Below are 15,713 nucleotides of genomic sequence, written 5' to 3' on the forward strand. Positions count from 1 at the left end.
CTTGTATCTGAGCAGACACGCGATGAAGTCTTACGTCCTTTTCTGCGCATTACTGCCTTGGGTACAAAACCAACTGGAGATATCCTCCAGTTTCACAGCGATGGAGGCGTCCGGAGAATCCAGTATGAAATGTTTTGCACACACACACACACCCACCCACACCACGCCACTGAGCTGATCCCTCCTCCTAACTTCCTCGTCTGGCTCCTCTCTGGTTATCTGATCATCGCCAGGCTCGAAGTTTTTACGCGCAAGAGAGAGAAAACCTCTCTGCGGTTTGCTTGATTTTTCTCTCCCTGCCTTGCAAACCAACTTTTTTTTATAATACATTTTAAATTTTGAGTAGAAAGGACCCGCAAACTGTAAGGATCAGACCAGGAGAAGGTGCCTGACAGCAGTGAACCAGACACAAACGGCTCTGTCAGGTCAGAAATACCCCTGAGGAATAATGAAAAAGAAAGATAAAAGGCAAAGCCTGAAACAAATGCCTGTCATTCCACCTGACCTAATTATCTGAAGTAATCTGGATTTAATCATGAACCTACAATCATGGGTTTGAAAAGCACTACAATAAGGCTGTGGCTTTAATTGAGGACTCTGCTCTGCCCTGTTTCTGAGATCCTCACATAGATGAGAGCCCTACATGATCTCATCCCATCATGTACTTCAGTTTCCAAATGAAAGCCCCACAGGAAAAACACTCAGTTTTGTTGAGAACTTAACCTTTCCCAGAGTACACCCTCCTCCCATATATGAGAGAGATTTAAATCGAAGCTGACTAAAGAGCAAACAGGTTCTAAATAAGGTCTAAACATATTAGTCAACACCTTCATGTCACTGGGAGGTGGAGCCACACTGAGCACACTTGGTGGTTGATTAAAAAAATGTAACTGAACTAAACTTTCAGTCCAACAAAAGAAGGGAGATTAAGTTCTGCTGGGAGTATAGAAAAATTAGCATGACTTAACACCAGCATGAATCTGGACCACAGTTATTTTGCTCCAGGCCATCAGGATGTTTCCCTACCAGCAACTAATACCAGGCCACCACCTGCTGGCTGGATGTGTGTAGCGTTTCATGGCAATTTGTGTGCATTAACAGTTAACTCTGTTTGCATGACAAACACCATGTTCACCCCTAAGACTATTAGTTGAGCACACACTTGAGTTAAGTATATAATCTAACATGCACAAACCCTGTCTTGCAGCTGTATTTGACACTGCGCATTTGCAAATGGTAGAATTAAATTCATTAAAATCAGATTATATCTAGCGCTGTAGGTCTGCCAATTAAAACGTGACACTATGGAAATGAAACATACAGAAGAATATCCCTCAAAAGAAGGGGCAGCATTGAGACTTCGGTGTAATGAATCCATTTAAAACAGATTCTCTGCCCCCTTCTGGTTGTTTCTAACAGTAACAGGCTCATCCCTGTGGACACTCTAGTCAGACAAAGATTGATTTAGCAGATTCTTTTTGAAAATTACAAAAACTATACATTATACATAGAAACATGGATGAGACTCCCAGATTCATTCAAATATTCTGAAGGAAAGAGCTCCATAAATATGGTCTAAAATCATTAGAGGATGCCTCCAGATGTCATATTTGTTATTTTAGTCACCATGTTTAGCTTTGAGAAATGCAATAAAACAATCTCTTAGTAGATGGATTGAAGAGTTATTGTTAAGTGTATGCCCTATAATCAGTTCAGTCTGTTTCAGTGAGCATACACTACTGTCCTGAGTACGCTCACAAACAAGAGGAAGATGGTCTATTGCAAATTTGAAAAATTATATATCAGTGCAAAGCAGAACGTGTGTTGGAAGAGATGGGAAGGGGTGTTGACTACAGTTGTACTGAATGTAATAAGAAAATGATACAATTCTTGATTTTGCACTGGCACTGGCATAGTCATAAACCCATATTCCCACTGATATGCATCAATTTTCAGTATGTTAAATAAAAATAAGGACCGGCTGTGTCCTCCAGCTCTGATTTAATGTTTATTTATATTATATATTATGTATTATGATTATTATATATATTATTATTATATATTTGATTTAGTATTTATTCTCAAATTCTCTTATTCACCTGCTGTGTCCTCTCCAGCTCTTATGGCAGCAAGATTCACTCCACTCACATTTAATTCACAAGGAATAATTCCATAATTAAATGAAAATATAAATATATCCCTGTCAGGATTAACTGTTTTCTGTTGTCATGGTCAGAAAATAAATTTCATCTTACTGGCAAAGGATGCTGGTCCCTTCTGGACTAACTCCAATTTCATTTCACTGTCCACAGCCCAAAGTTATTCACCTTGATGGTACAACATTACAAATGGTAAGTCAAAACTAAATGGTGTAATATGTTCTTAGTTTGTTCTGAAAGGTGACTTTTCAGTGCTTGCTCAAATTTGAAATTCTATGTGAAAAAGGACTCCCCAGTCACAGAAAACCAGGGGTGGGAGAAATATTCTATCAAATTAGCAGAAACTGTCTGTAATTGAACTGTAAGAAATTCAAAATGTACACTAAAGCTAGTACTGGTGTTCATTGGTAAATTGTGGGAAAAATTTCTTTACATTTTGGGCAACAGTAAAAAACAAAACAAAAAGACAAATGCTAGCCATCCCCATGTGCTTTTCTTCACCTGTTGCATGCTCATACATTTACAAGCATCAACATTCTTCTTTATCTTACAGTTCAATGGTTAATTTAGAGATTTTTTCGTTGGAAATCCAGGCGGTCAGACTGCTGAGTGCAGGGTCAGGAATTGGAGGCCAGATATTCTGCTTCATCCTGCATTTGTACGTGAAGCTTTGTCACGGTTTTGGTGTTCGTATTTTCTGTTTTGTTTTGAAGTTGTCTGCTGCTGGTGTCCTTGTCTAGCTTTGCTTCTTCATTTGTCTGAGAGTTTCCACCTGCTCTTTCTGTTTCTGTATACAAGTCTAAGTGTTCTGTTTGTTCTTTGTTGGTTAATTTGCATATTTTGTCAAGTGTCTCTGCCCTGATTTATTCTGTCATGGTTTGGATTTATTCTTGGATTCTGAGCACTGTGGATTTCTGTTTGTAATTGTTTTTGGATTTGTTTATTCTGTGGACTGCTTGCCTCTGCTGTGCTGTAAATTGCAATCACTTGTTTTAAATAAACACTGACAACGGTACCTACTCTGCCCAAGTGTTCTGCTTTTGGGTCCAAATCCCTAATTCCGTGTCTGTGCTTGGTAAAAGCTGACACAAATGGCCATTTCTAGACATTGAGATAGCGTACACTTGACCTTCCATAATCTAGATTAGATATGTTCACTGCAAATGACCTGTTTCAGCACATATGCTATTGAGCTATGCTAAAAGAACAGTGTCAATGTGTTCCTTGTTTAGCCAGTGATAGCTACCTGACCCTGTTGGCCCTGTGTTTTATAGTCAAATGAAATACAAATAAAGAACATGTTTCCTGAAGAGAGACCTACATAGAATTATGTTCTCTGTCTCACACTCACACATACTCAGAGACAACCCTACTAATTTAGGCTAATGTGCTATGTCTTTATGCAGAGAAAACAAAGTATCCAGTTTGTGATTGTACATTGCACTTTTATTAAGAGAAACTGAAAATAAATCTATTTTGTAATTTAGTTATTCTGTCTTGAAGGAAATTAATTCTATTTTCTGTTAACTGATTGTAGAATAGTAGAAAGATTCATTTTTATTTAGCTGTCATACATACGCCACTTTGCAGTTTTGTCCTCAAATAAGTAATTAGCAGTGACGCTCCTAATCAGCTAGAGAAACTTGGTTTGGAAAACAGGAGGCCAGAAGAGATAGGGGGACAGTTGCAATTACATCACATGAAGGCATTTCCTGCCTCCTGACGCGCTTCGTATTCTCTCATATCACTCTAACAGAACATGTACAGCTGAAACTACTATCCAGACATAAAACTTAACAAAATCTAGCCTCTCTCTCATTGTCTCCTGTTTCTGTTCCGTGGGCCAGCTGGGAATATCTGCTGGTCTGGTAACATTTAGATATACAAAGCTACCAGGTTGAATAATGGCAAATAACCAATTTTAGTAATAACCACTTTAATTTTATACTTAATTTAAAAAAAGAAAGGAACTTAACTGATACATAAGAGCTCTTTGGTGGTCGTCAATACTGGAAAGTTACCACAGCTGAGTGTGTGCAATGGACATGGTGAAAGTAATATGCTGCACATGTTTGATAAATTTGATAAAAAAGACACATACATTGTAGTCTGTCTATATCACACAAAATGACATGTTGCCTGCAATACATTGATACCTTATAATCTGTAGTTCTGGACATCTTGCAATAAGACAATTTTTTTTATTTTTTTTATGAGAAAATACCTGAAAGGGTGAGATTATTTCACTTGTTATATTCAAAGTGATAACAGTGCTCATGAGCTCAACTGTTGGTTCATACCTACAGTAACCCACAGAGGTGGACTAGCCCGTCCTTCTCCTGCCGCTGTGTGAGCTGTCGTGTAGATGTGAAACTCAAGACAGAACTGTCAAATGGTACTGCAGTGTCTCACCTGACACCGTGTGCACTTCACCTGCACTACAGCAGTGTGTTAAAAAAACAACTCTGCTGTGTACAGAAACTTGCTAAAAAGAGACTAAGCAGAGACCTAAATTCAACATATTATTTCCGCATTTTGTAATTGAAATGAACTTTTATTACCACACACAAACTTTTAAGATTTAATTGTTTAATATTTTCATATGACTGCTTACAAGGCTAATGCTTTTGAGCATTCTTTGTCTTGTCAAGCAAACGAGTGCAACACTATTAGTTGCTGTAGACTGTATACTCTGACTGTATAATTGTGTGTTACTTGTTGCATTGCTCTCCTGACAGTAGAGGCTGTATTGGGTGATGAATCCATGCTGCTCCTCCCCACACCACATGAATTGCACTGTTGCTATGTTCCTTCACCTGCAGCCTGGGGCCAGCAGATGGCACCAGAGAGCCAAGGAGAGGGGAGTAAAGGAGAGAGAGCAAAGGAATGCGTGGGATACAGTGGTGAAGTTGACTGGAACTGAGTGAGAATAGAGATAAATATGCGCAACAAATGTTTAGTTTTATGTCTTTTCTGCTTGTGACCCCCTAGTCTGACCGGTTGATCAAACCGAAAATGTAACAAAGAGATGTGCAATGTATTTAATCTGACATAATCTGTTGCTAAGGCGAAGCACATAAAAGCCCTTAATAAATACATTCCACTTGACTTGGTTTGCATGACTCCTGCTTAAAATGAGTTTTTGACTTTTCTCAAATTGATTTGAATTAAATCAAAGGGCAGTTTTACTACAGTTACAGTGAAGAAATAAATAACCAACAAGAGTGGCATACAGGAAAGAGTTGGAGATTACCTTAAATGTGCAGTTAGTTGGAGATATTTGGTGCACATTTGGTGTAATTTCTTTTCCATGGCTGTGTAAACTCTGTGGCATAAGAAAGTCCCCAAAGTCATCCAACAGAGAGCTAAACAAGAATTAAAATAATTTGTAGATTATACTACACAATGTGAAGAGACCTCTACCAAATACAGTAAGTCATTCTGTTTTGTTTACCGCTGAGTGAGATTCAACCTGATGTTCTTCTTAGAGACACAGAAAAACACATGGAGACTACTAAATATAATACAGAGTTTTTGATTCGCTTCCTCATTTTTCCCCATTAGAAGTAAAAAAAAAAAAAAAGGAATTGAACATATTAGCCTATTTATTTAATATCTCATTCTTTCAGCAACTCAAGTAGCAGTTGAGATGAGTTTATATGTGAGGGTTGAGTCAGATGGCATTGGACAATGATGTAATTTCCACTGAAGGAGTTCTGCAGCCCCCCACGACCCTGTACGCAGGATAAGCGGTTGATGATGGATGGATGGATGGATGGAAGTTCTGCAGCCAATTTGTGTTGATATGCAAGTACAGATGAGAGAGGTGCTTAAGGTACATAACCTTTTGACTCAGAGTCTTGTTAATACAAAGTCTCAAACTAATTGGGTTTAAGTGCAGTTTTCTAGAGTTTTCAGGTTGTTGACATGTATAGAGCAGAAATACAAATATTCTGTTGCCGGCCCACTCTGTTGTTGGAGGATTGCGCTTTGTTGGCTTTACAAACAGGAAAGTTCTTTCCCTGTGTCAATGTAAGGCATTTATTATGCTGTGAGCCAAGAGGAAACATACCAGGGACACAGAAAGAGAGACAGATGCGGAAAAAATACACTGCAGGGCTGCTCAATTTCTCATTGTTGTGGTTCTGGTGAAAAAGGTGTGAACCTTAAAACAGAAACTACAGGGTGAGCGTGTAGTGAAAAGGGCAACACACATAATTTAAGATTTAAAAGGCTTGACAATGGCCCTGCATCAAAGAAGCATTAGGGATTACATTGGTGTAGATGTGGTGTTACAGAGTACCAGTGAAATGATTTCCTGTTTGATCTTTTCCAGTTTGTCTTATCACATACCACGGCACTGCACAACCGTTTATTCTCAGCTGATACAGGTTTTAACAGATCACAGAAATGTACAATAGCAGCAAGAATTTTATCATCTTTCTTGATGTTTGTGAGGTAAACCCAATGTTATGTGTTGAAGTACACCCTATATAACATGTGCGTTTGCACACATTAGAGTGACAGACTGTGCTGTGGCCAAAAGCAGAAACAATGTCAACTTTTTACTGGACTACAATGAAGTTTTTCGCTTACACCCCTGTGTAGCAGCTCACCGGTGAACCAATCAATAGTGGAAACCAACGAGGAGTCTGTAGGAGTATTTTTGATGCATTTATATTATAAGTTTGAATGTGTCCTTATAGTAGGCAACACACAGGTCAGGGTGACAATGAAGTGTGTCAACGCAACAGGAAGGACTGCTCAGCTGGTGGACACAGGAGACTGGCAGAAGACTGAAGAGACTGCCAGAACCTCTTGGAAAGGTAAACACTACTCTTGACCACTTGATCTGACACATTCAGGTTTTAGAAACAAGGGATAAGGACTGCAGCAGCTGACTGTATCCTGCATGTGGGGAAGCAGGCTGATGACTAGCCTATAGGGAAACAGGAGGGGGTTAGCAGTCAAGGAAATACTTAAAGTCAAAGGGTAAGATTATGAGGATGCAGATGCACTGGAAGGCACAGTGTAGGAAATGGAAAACACCACATATTCACTAGTGCTTAAGTTTTGCCTCTTGTGTGTTTTATGTAGTTGATCCTGCAGGTCTCCATGATGGAGTGGAGGTTGTGTGGTTCAGGTCTGTTTGATGACACCTGCCGCCTTGTTTGTTTCCCTATTATTATAAATTTGTGATATTGGGTTAGTACTGTCACTGTTTGGGTGTGCAAGATCAACAGGCGGAGCAGGTAGGTTGACAGACTGTTAAATGTTAAATCTCAAAGACCTACAAATAGCAACAGGCAGGTCAAAATAGAGCAAACAAACTGAATGGAATTAGCCTACTTTTCTGTCAGCTTCTTGGCATTGTAAAAGAAATGAACCCCACAATTCAACACTCAAGCAGTGGCTGAGGCTTGCTTTCATGTGAAGTTTGAGTCAGATGATTAACAAGTGTATTTTAAAAGAACAGGCAGTTCTTTGGCCAACTTGTGCTGAGCACGAGTCATATAAGTGCTATACTTAGCCTAAACAAAACAATTTCTATTACAGTCCACACTGACAATCAGAGGACTGTTCATAAGAAACTTTGATGGCCTCGAAAGCAATGTGTAAGGCAATTATCATGCCAATTTTCATGAAAAAGAGAGACAAAGAAAAGTGAGGTTTCCCTTACATCAGTAATCTGACACACTCCTGCCATCCCTGTGCAACTCTATGGCAGGTTAATTTGAAGAGATTAAATTAAATTCAAAACATACAATTGTCTTCTTCAAATTTTTGTAACCGTTTTTACAGTAGTGCTCCAGAAAGGGAAGTATTTATATCCATCCATTCAGCCAAAGGACAGTCGGTGTATTAGCACTTGATCATCTGTTCACAGAAGTTTATCTTCAACTGGTTTCAGATGAGACAGGAATGGCCTGCACAGCTGAATGCTGGGTATGGACAATTAAAGTCAAGTTTAAGTGTACAGAGCCACAAAATAATGTCATCAGACTTTCCATCCTTTCCACAGTCCACCTAAACCAACTGAAAACTATTTTATTTTATTTACAATCCTCTTTAAAGCTACACATTGTTGTAGTAATTTTTCATTCAATATACTCTGTGTGTACACTGTATTACAAAAATATACACTCACTGGCCACTTTAGGTACACCATGCTACTGCAGAACTGCCTTAATTCTTTGTGGCATACTTTCAACAAGGTGTTGGAAATATTCCTCAGAGACTTTGGTCCATATTGACATGATAGCATCATGCAGTTGCTGCAGATTTGTTGGCTGCACATCCACGATGCAAATTTCCCATTCCACCACATCCCAAAGGTGCTCTGTTGGATTGAGATCTGGTCACTGTGGAGGCCACTGGAGTACAATGAGCTCCTTGTAATGTTCAAGAAACTAGTTTTTTGATTTGAGATTTGTGACACTGTGGTCATAAAGCGATGGACATGGTCAGCAACAATACTCAGGCAGGTTGTTGCATTTAAACAAAGCTCAGTTGGTACAAAGGGGCCCAAAGTGTGCCAAGAAAATATCCCCCACACCATTACACTACCACCACCAGCCTGAACCGTTGATACAAGGCAGGATGGATTCATGTTTTCATGTTGGTTATGCCAAATTCTGACCCTACCATCTGAATGTCGCAGCTGAAATCGAGACTCATCAAACCAGGCAACCTTTTTCTAATCTTCTATTGTCCAAGATGAAGAATAAATTGGATTGGAGGGTCAACCGTAGGGTTCTGGATACCAGTGAAACCGATCATTTGTAGGGCAAGGTGCACAAAGTATGACACCATTGTCTTTGAGAAAAGGATGAGGTCATTTTTTGAGAGAAGGCGGAAACCTCGCAGAGAAACAGGGCTATATAAAGTGATGTGCAGACGCTGTAGTTCAGTTCGCATTCCAGAGGTGAACTTCAGTTGTTCGTGAAAGAGAATAAAATCTATTGCATTGCAAATACAACACCCCACCTCAAAAAACTCTTTAAAGGTTTTGTGTGTTTTTTTCACTAGAACTAAGCTAAATGCAGCCGTTGAGCAGCAATGGAGATTAAATAGGTGGAAATAAAAAACTATATCCCTCTATATTAGACATACATCAATAATAAATTAAAAGTAAAAATAAATATTGTACTTGATACTACTGTATATTGGTGTGCAGTAGTTATAAACTTTCAAAGATAAACTTGTAAACAACTCTTCACAAGGTTCAGAAAGGCAGCGGAAAACTGTAGTAAGGGGAAGTGAAAACTTCTTGGCTATTTGTGTGGTTCCCTTGGGCAAGAACAGTAGGTGATTTGTTAATTTTTAACTGGGGGGATTGCCCAGTTGGACCGATGTACACCTCCCAAAGGACATTGTCCATAAATGTGACATTTCTACAGCTACAGTTTCATTTTTAGTTAATTAAGTTATCTTCCTTCCTTCTCTACTACCTCATTTAGCTGCTTATAACAGACTCCATATTGGCTCACATGCTCTTGCCTGAAGGTTGCTAGCCAAGATGTGGTTTTCCTGAAACCAAGACTTCACATAATGTCTTAGGGGAAAATTTTGAGTTCCAGGGTGGCCCTTATTCCATTTTTAATATGCTGTAGAGATGACAAGTGTGTTGACTGCTTGTAGCAGAGGCTTTGGTTCCTTTTGGAGGCCTACTTTTCAACTTGAACGTGTCACTGTGTTCCCTGATGTCTCTCAACTCTCAAGCTTTAAGAAAGTGCAGAGCTCCAGCACTTAGCTTCAGCATATCTCACACCACACTCCTTTGGTCAATTTGAAGGCTGCAGGGTTTTGATATTGGCAGGAAACGGCTGATATTTGTCTCTGTCAAACAGTTTGCCTTGTAGACACCCCATTCTTTGCTCAAGACTTCCAGCTGGGGTATAAAAAACACTGTTTTAAAGATGTTTAACTCCACTGCCTGCTGTGCCTCCTGGATTTCAATACTCCAATCTGTCGAGTGAGTTATGCATCTTCCCTGTGAAGTGGCATACTTTTATCTAGCAGGGAAAAGGAGAAATCAGACAGTTCTTCCAAGGCATCATACATGAATCTTAGGTTGAGCACAAAGGTCGGAATACAGAGCGACGAATAGCATAAACCATGAAACACAACCCCTCCTGTAGAGCTTCGGTTTGGGTCCACAGATGCTTCTGAAAAGTACCTGTAGAGGGCTGGGTTGCGAGACAGCTTTCACAATTCTGTAGTTGTAAGCTCTTGTGCATTGAAAGTGTCTCACAAGAAGCAGTCAACTGTCTTTGGTTTTAGCAAAAGCATGATGAGGCATTACAGTTTATCAAAGAAATACCTTTTATTGTCACATATACAATCAAACACAGTACAACATATGTGAAATGTGTTCTCTGCATTTAACCCATCCTAATTAGGGGCAGTGGGCAGCCACTGTGCAGTGTGCAGGGACCCACGTCAGGTCTAAGCCAAAGCTGCTCCCTCTCCTCCACCTTGTTGTCCTTGCTCCCTATCCTCCACCTTGTAGCCCTGCCGCTTATCTGTACCAGTGTAACACAAGACACTTTTCATGCATACTTAATTGTCTGGACAGGTCAAATCCAAGCTTATTTATTACCTGTCTTTGTCTTTTTGAAAAATAAACAAGGTTAAGCTATTCTCCTTTTCAGCTTGATGCCATTCCATCGTTTCTTTGTGCCTTTTTTTTAACCAAAAGGTAGCCTATTTTTGCCCTATGAACAGATTTTTAGGAGCATTCACTAACTAAACTCTGAAATATTGTATAATTATTACATTATTTGTCAAATAAACACTCAAGTTGCAGCACAAAGATTTTAGAATCAGAATCAGAAAGAGCTTTATTTCAAAGTAGTGTTTTACACATTCAAGGAATTTGCTATTGTGATGAGGTGCTACACATAGACTAACATACAGTTGACATAAATAAATGTAGAAATATATGAATATGGAATAGACAATGCAAGTTATATAAGAATAATAAAAATAGAGAAAAATAATACAATTATTTGCAGAGAAAGAACAACGTCGCAGATATTTACATGTGCATTATTCCGGGTTTTTGTTGTGCAGACATATTGCAACGGAAGAGAGTTGTGTACATAAATATATAAATTGACAATCTAAAAATATACAACAACAAAGAACAACAAATATGTGCAATGTGCCAGGTTTGTGCATGAATGAAATGAAATAATATTTACATGTGCAAAGACATTTGTACTATTTGCAAGGGGGGGGGGGGGGGGGGGGGGGGGGTCAGTGGGGGATCAGGGCCTTGTTGATGAGCCTAGCTGCAGATGGGAAGAAGCTGTTTTTGTGGTGAGAGGTTTTAGTCATGATGAACCGCAGCCTCTGCCAGAGGGGAGAGTCTGAAACAGTTTGTGTCCAGGGTGGGAGGGGTCTGTCAGAACCTTTCCTGCTCGCCTCAGAGTCCTGGAGGTGTACAGGTCCTGAAGAGATGGAAGATTGCAGCCAATCATCTTCTCTGCAGAGCGGATGATATGCTGCAGCCTGCTCTTGTCCCTGGCGGTGGCAGCAGCGTACCAGATGGTGATGGAGGAGGTGAGGATGAACTCAATGATGGCAGTGTAGAAGAGAACCAGCATTGTCTTTGGCAGGCCGAACTTCTTCAGCTGCTGCAGGAAGTACATCCTCTGCTTTTTGGTGATGGAGTTGATGTTCAGCTCCCACTTTCTCTCTGGGAGATGATGGTGCCCAGGAAGCGGAAGGAATCCACATTGGTGACTGGGGAGTCACACAGATGATTGGGCAGGGTGGGCCTGGGCTCTTTCTAAAAAGGGGGAACCGGTGCTTATGGTCCTGGAGTTGCCATTAAGTGTGAATAGGAAAAAAAAGGAAAATTTGGAACATTCAAGAATTGCCATTATCTGTCATGATGCTGCCACGCTTTCTCCTCCAACCAGTCTGCTGTAGAGAATGTTATAGATCAAGACAAAACTGAGAAGGCGGGACTTCAAAATCCATCTGCTTCTTCAGCACCACGGACAGCGTCATGGATTTATCAATACACAGTAAAGTTACGCTACTGATATTTCAGAGCCATGGTCGGGAGCATAGATAGTAACTTGATCAGATGAAGGATCAATGAGTCAAGAAAACACATTCAACTAAAAACTCATCTGCCTCTGCACTCTCTCTGCTACTATGGGATGGCAGGTTAACAAGGGAGGGTCTATTTGGTCATTTTGCTAACAAGGGGGGTGGCATCCCACTTCATCCCCCTCAATGGCCTATTGGGCAAGACATTATACTCCAAAATGCTGCAATGTAGCTAGTGGCCAACAGTGGAAGATTATACTCGGCAGCTCCCACTTGTGAAAAGGTAGGCCTACACATGTAAAATCAAGATGATGATCATGATCAATGTGAAACAGAGCACATAATCACCTATGTAATGCAACTAACATTAGCTAAATATACATTAGCCCGCAGTCACCTACCCTACTCACTGCAGCTCATGTAGTTATTATAAAGACACATGCTGATGATAATTGCTGCCAAGGCAATGACTCAATGAGTGCAGAAGCCATAAGAGTACAACAATGTTTTTGTGTCTCAGGAATCTTAGACCAACAGTTACCAAAAACATTTTTCATTTTCACAGTTTCCCATCAGGTCAAAAGAATAAAATTAGGCTTGAACTAATTAAACTAATTAAAAGCCTTAAAATTTGTTTCAACTTACTTCATGAACTAAAACGTTCCCATATGGATGTACTGTACTGCCTATAAAGACATGCGATGAGTAACTATCACGTGTAACTATTAAGTGTAACTGTAAACCTAGTAAAACTAAATACACCCAGTGAGTTGTGTAGGCCTATTCTGGACTCACTCAGCAGAACCTTTCCATTTGGAATCAATTATTACCAACTATAAAGACATACAATAAATATAAATTCATAAACAGGAAGTGAAACAGACAAAACAGTTTTGCTGTTTTCTGTTGAATCCTCAGAGTAGGACCACTCTGACGATTTTGTGCTTTTTAGGGTCACCAATCAAACTAGTCCAGCGGAGGGAAGCCAGAGCACCCAGAGATAACATAACGCAGACACAGGGAGAACATGCAACCCACGAGAGAAAGGCCAGGGCAACTGGGGTTTGAACCCACAACCTTCTTGCTGTGCAGCCACAGCACTATCCACAGGACCACCATGCCGCCCTGCTGTGCTGTCTGACATGTGTGAAAAAAACAAAAAACAACTGCAATACTTTCTACAGTTGTCCAAGGAAAATATCTACTTGCCTCGGTGCACTGATGTTTCCACTATCCGACAGTGAGATTTTTGTGGATGTGCAAACAAAGTATTCTTGAAATTGTGGATTGTAGATCTTTCACATTAGTCGCTTATTAATATAGACAGTGTTAGCAAGTGAGTTCTTCCTTAGTGTCCAGTGACATGTCACTAGGCGATGAAGACACAGCAGGCTTAGGAGTAACTGTGCAGGGCACGGAGGAGAGACAGAAATAGTGTGTCACTAATGGATATAAATGTGCCTGACACAGGGTATTATGTGTATTTTTCAGGCCATAAATACAAGTGATGTTGTGTAATTTAATTATATTACTTTGATTCGCCCTGTCTGCTTCAGGGCAATCAGTGGAGCTCAGAAAGATGGTGCACTGTTGCAGTGGTGATATGAAAAACAGTGCTGCTAGAGCATCCAAGCAAGTCGTGAAAAATGCAGAATTTGACATTTTCAGAGGAGAGGAACAGATGCAGATGATTTAAGAGATTAAAGTAATGAAGAATTGGACTTTTGGAGATAACCCGGAAACGCAAACTTGATTTTTAAAGCATCACTTTGAGATTAGAGAGTGTCATTATATGTACCTGACTACTGGGTGAAATGTTAAAGCCACCTGCAACATTTTGTGTTTCCAACTTTTAAAGTTTAAGCTGCACAAACTCTTTTTAGCAGAGAAAAATAAGAAGAAAGTATCACGGGATCCAAATAAGAGAAAACTTAGACTCACTATGATCTGAACCCCTATTTTGACTTTGTCAGCTGGGGATTTGAACCATGGAACTTCAGACACCCAGAGTAGATGACTTACTGATTGAGTTATTGGTGAGAGGCTGTTATTGTGCACCTTCTCACAAACTGAATGACATCTCATGTGCCAGACCCGCATAGTTTTGTCAGTTTAAACTTAAAATGCTTGCAAATGTCAAGATGTTGGTGAGAAAAAAATGTAAAAAATTACACGTCATTCTGCTGGTTTTGTATGTGTTGTCTATTATTTTGGTCCAAAAACTGAACAAACAAGAAAATGTTGTGCATACTGTACAAGTTACAGCAAGATAGTGAAGATCACTGCACTGATAGCGTTTGAAAAAAAGACTTGTGGATATAGATGTTAATTGAATTAGCATATTCTGAAAATACAGAGTGACTGACTTCTGAATTTACCATAGGTTGCAGTGAGGCAAACCACAGTCACAAATCATGGATGTGTTGAAAAGATGTTCTCTCTCTAGGACGTCCTGGTGATTTTCTTAGAAGTTTGGAATTAGAAATATCTTGAAATTTATATTTCTTGTAATAAGCTTTTTTTTTGTCTGAATCCATGCAGCGAATTACGAGGTATAAACTTTTTGCAAGTGTAGTGCCCCCTGGTGGAAGAATATCCCAGGATTGCTCAGCAAAGCTCGGGCAGAGCATCTGAACGACGCGTCGAGTTTGGTGACAATAGCTTAAGCCAGTTTTGATTTGTATAATTCATTCACTGTAAAATTGTACATAAAGACACAAAAGTAAAAAATAATGAGAAAACCCCCAAACAGATTGATGTATCAAAAGTCTTTTGATAAATTTTGATCAGCGACGTCCGTAGATGATCCTGCCATAGTTTCAGGTCGATATCTAAAATAGGTTTTTGAAAAAAAATGATAAACATTCTTATAATCTGACATTTCGACTCTAAACGAAGCTGTTTTCGAGATAATTGCAAAAACGCAAAGTTGATTGTTATAGCGCCACCTTAGGTCTTTTGCCTGATTAAGGGGTGGGATTTGCAACCTACGTGCCAATTTTGGTGAGTTTTCGTCTGAAGTTTTTGCAGCTCAAACACTTTTAGCGGAGAAAAAGAAGAAAGAAGAAGAAGACCACCAATAGGGCTCCAGCAGCTTCGCTGCTTGGATCCCTAAAAATATAACCACTGGATGATCAAAACCCAACACCCACGTTACCGTCCTTGTATAATGACAACAACCTTCTGCCTAAATAAAAAAAGTAATTCTGGTGTCTTTTGAATATGAACGTCTCAATTTAAACAATTTGAAACACTGCTGTAAAAAATACTGCTCTATGCCTTTGCTGTCTATCTCTGTCGTTTGAAGAGACGCTGAAAACTCAGCTTCTGTCAGAGGTTCAGTAGAGTGATAGCGCCACCTTCTGGATTGTAGTTAAACTTTTGATGGACGCTTCAGTAGTGCTTTTGTCTATGGATCCCGAGTAGTTACATAAGTCAGAGACGGGTTTGTGAGATTCAATAAGTATCACTGAATTTTTTTTTTTTTTA

The sequence above is a fragment of the Micropterus salmoides genome, unplaced genomic scaffold (assembly GCF_014851395.1).
Source record: "Micropterus salmoides isolate LMB-PRFRI ecotype aquatic unplaced genomic scaffold, ASM1485139v1 Ms_hic_scaffold_13, whole genome shotgun sequence".
Taxonomy (NCBI): Eukaryota; Metazoa; Chordata; class Actinopteri; order Centrarchiformes; family Centrarchidae; genus Micropterus; species Micropterus salmoides.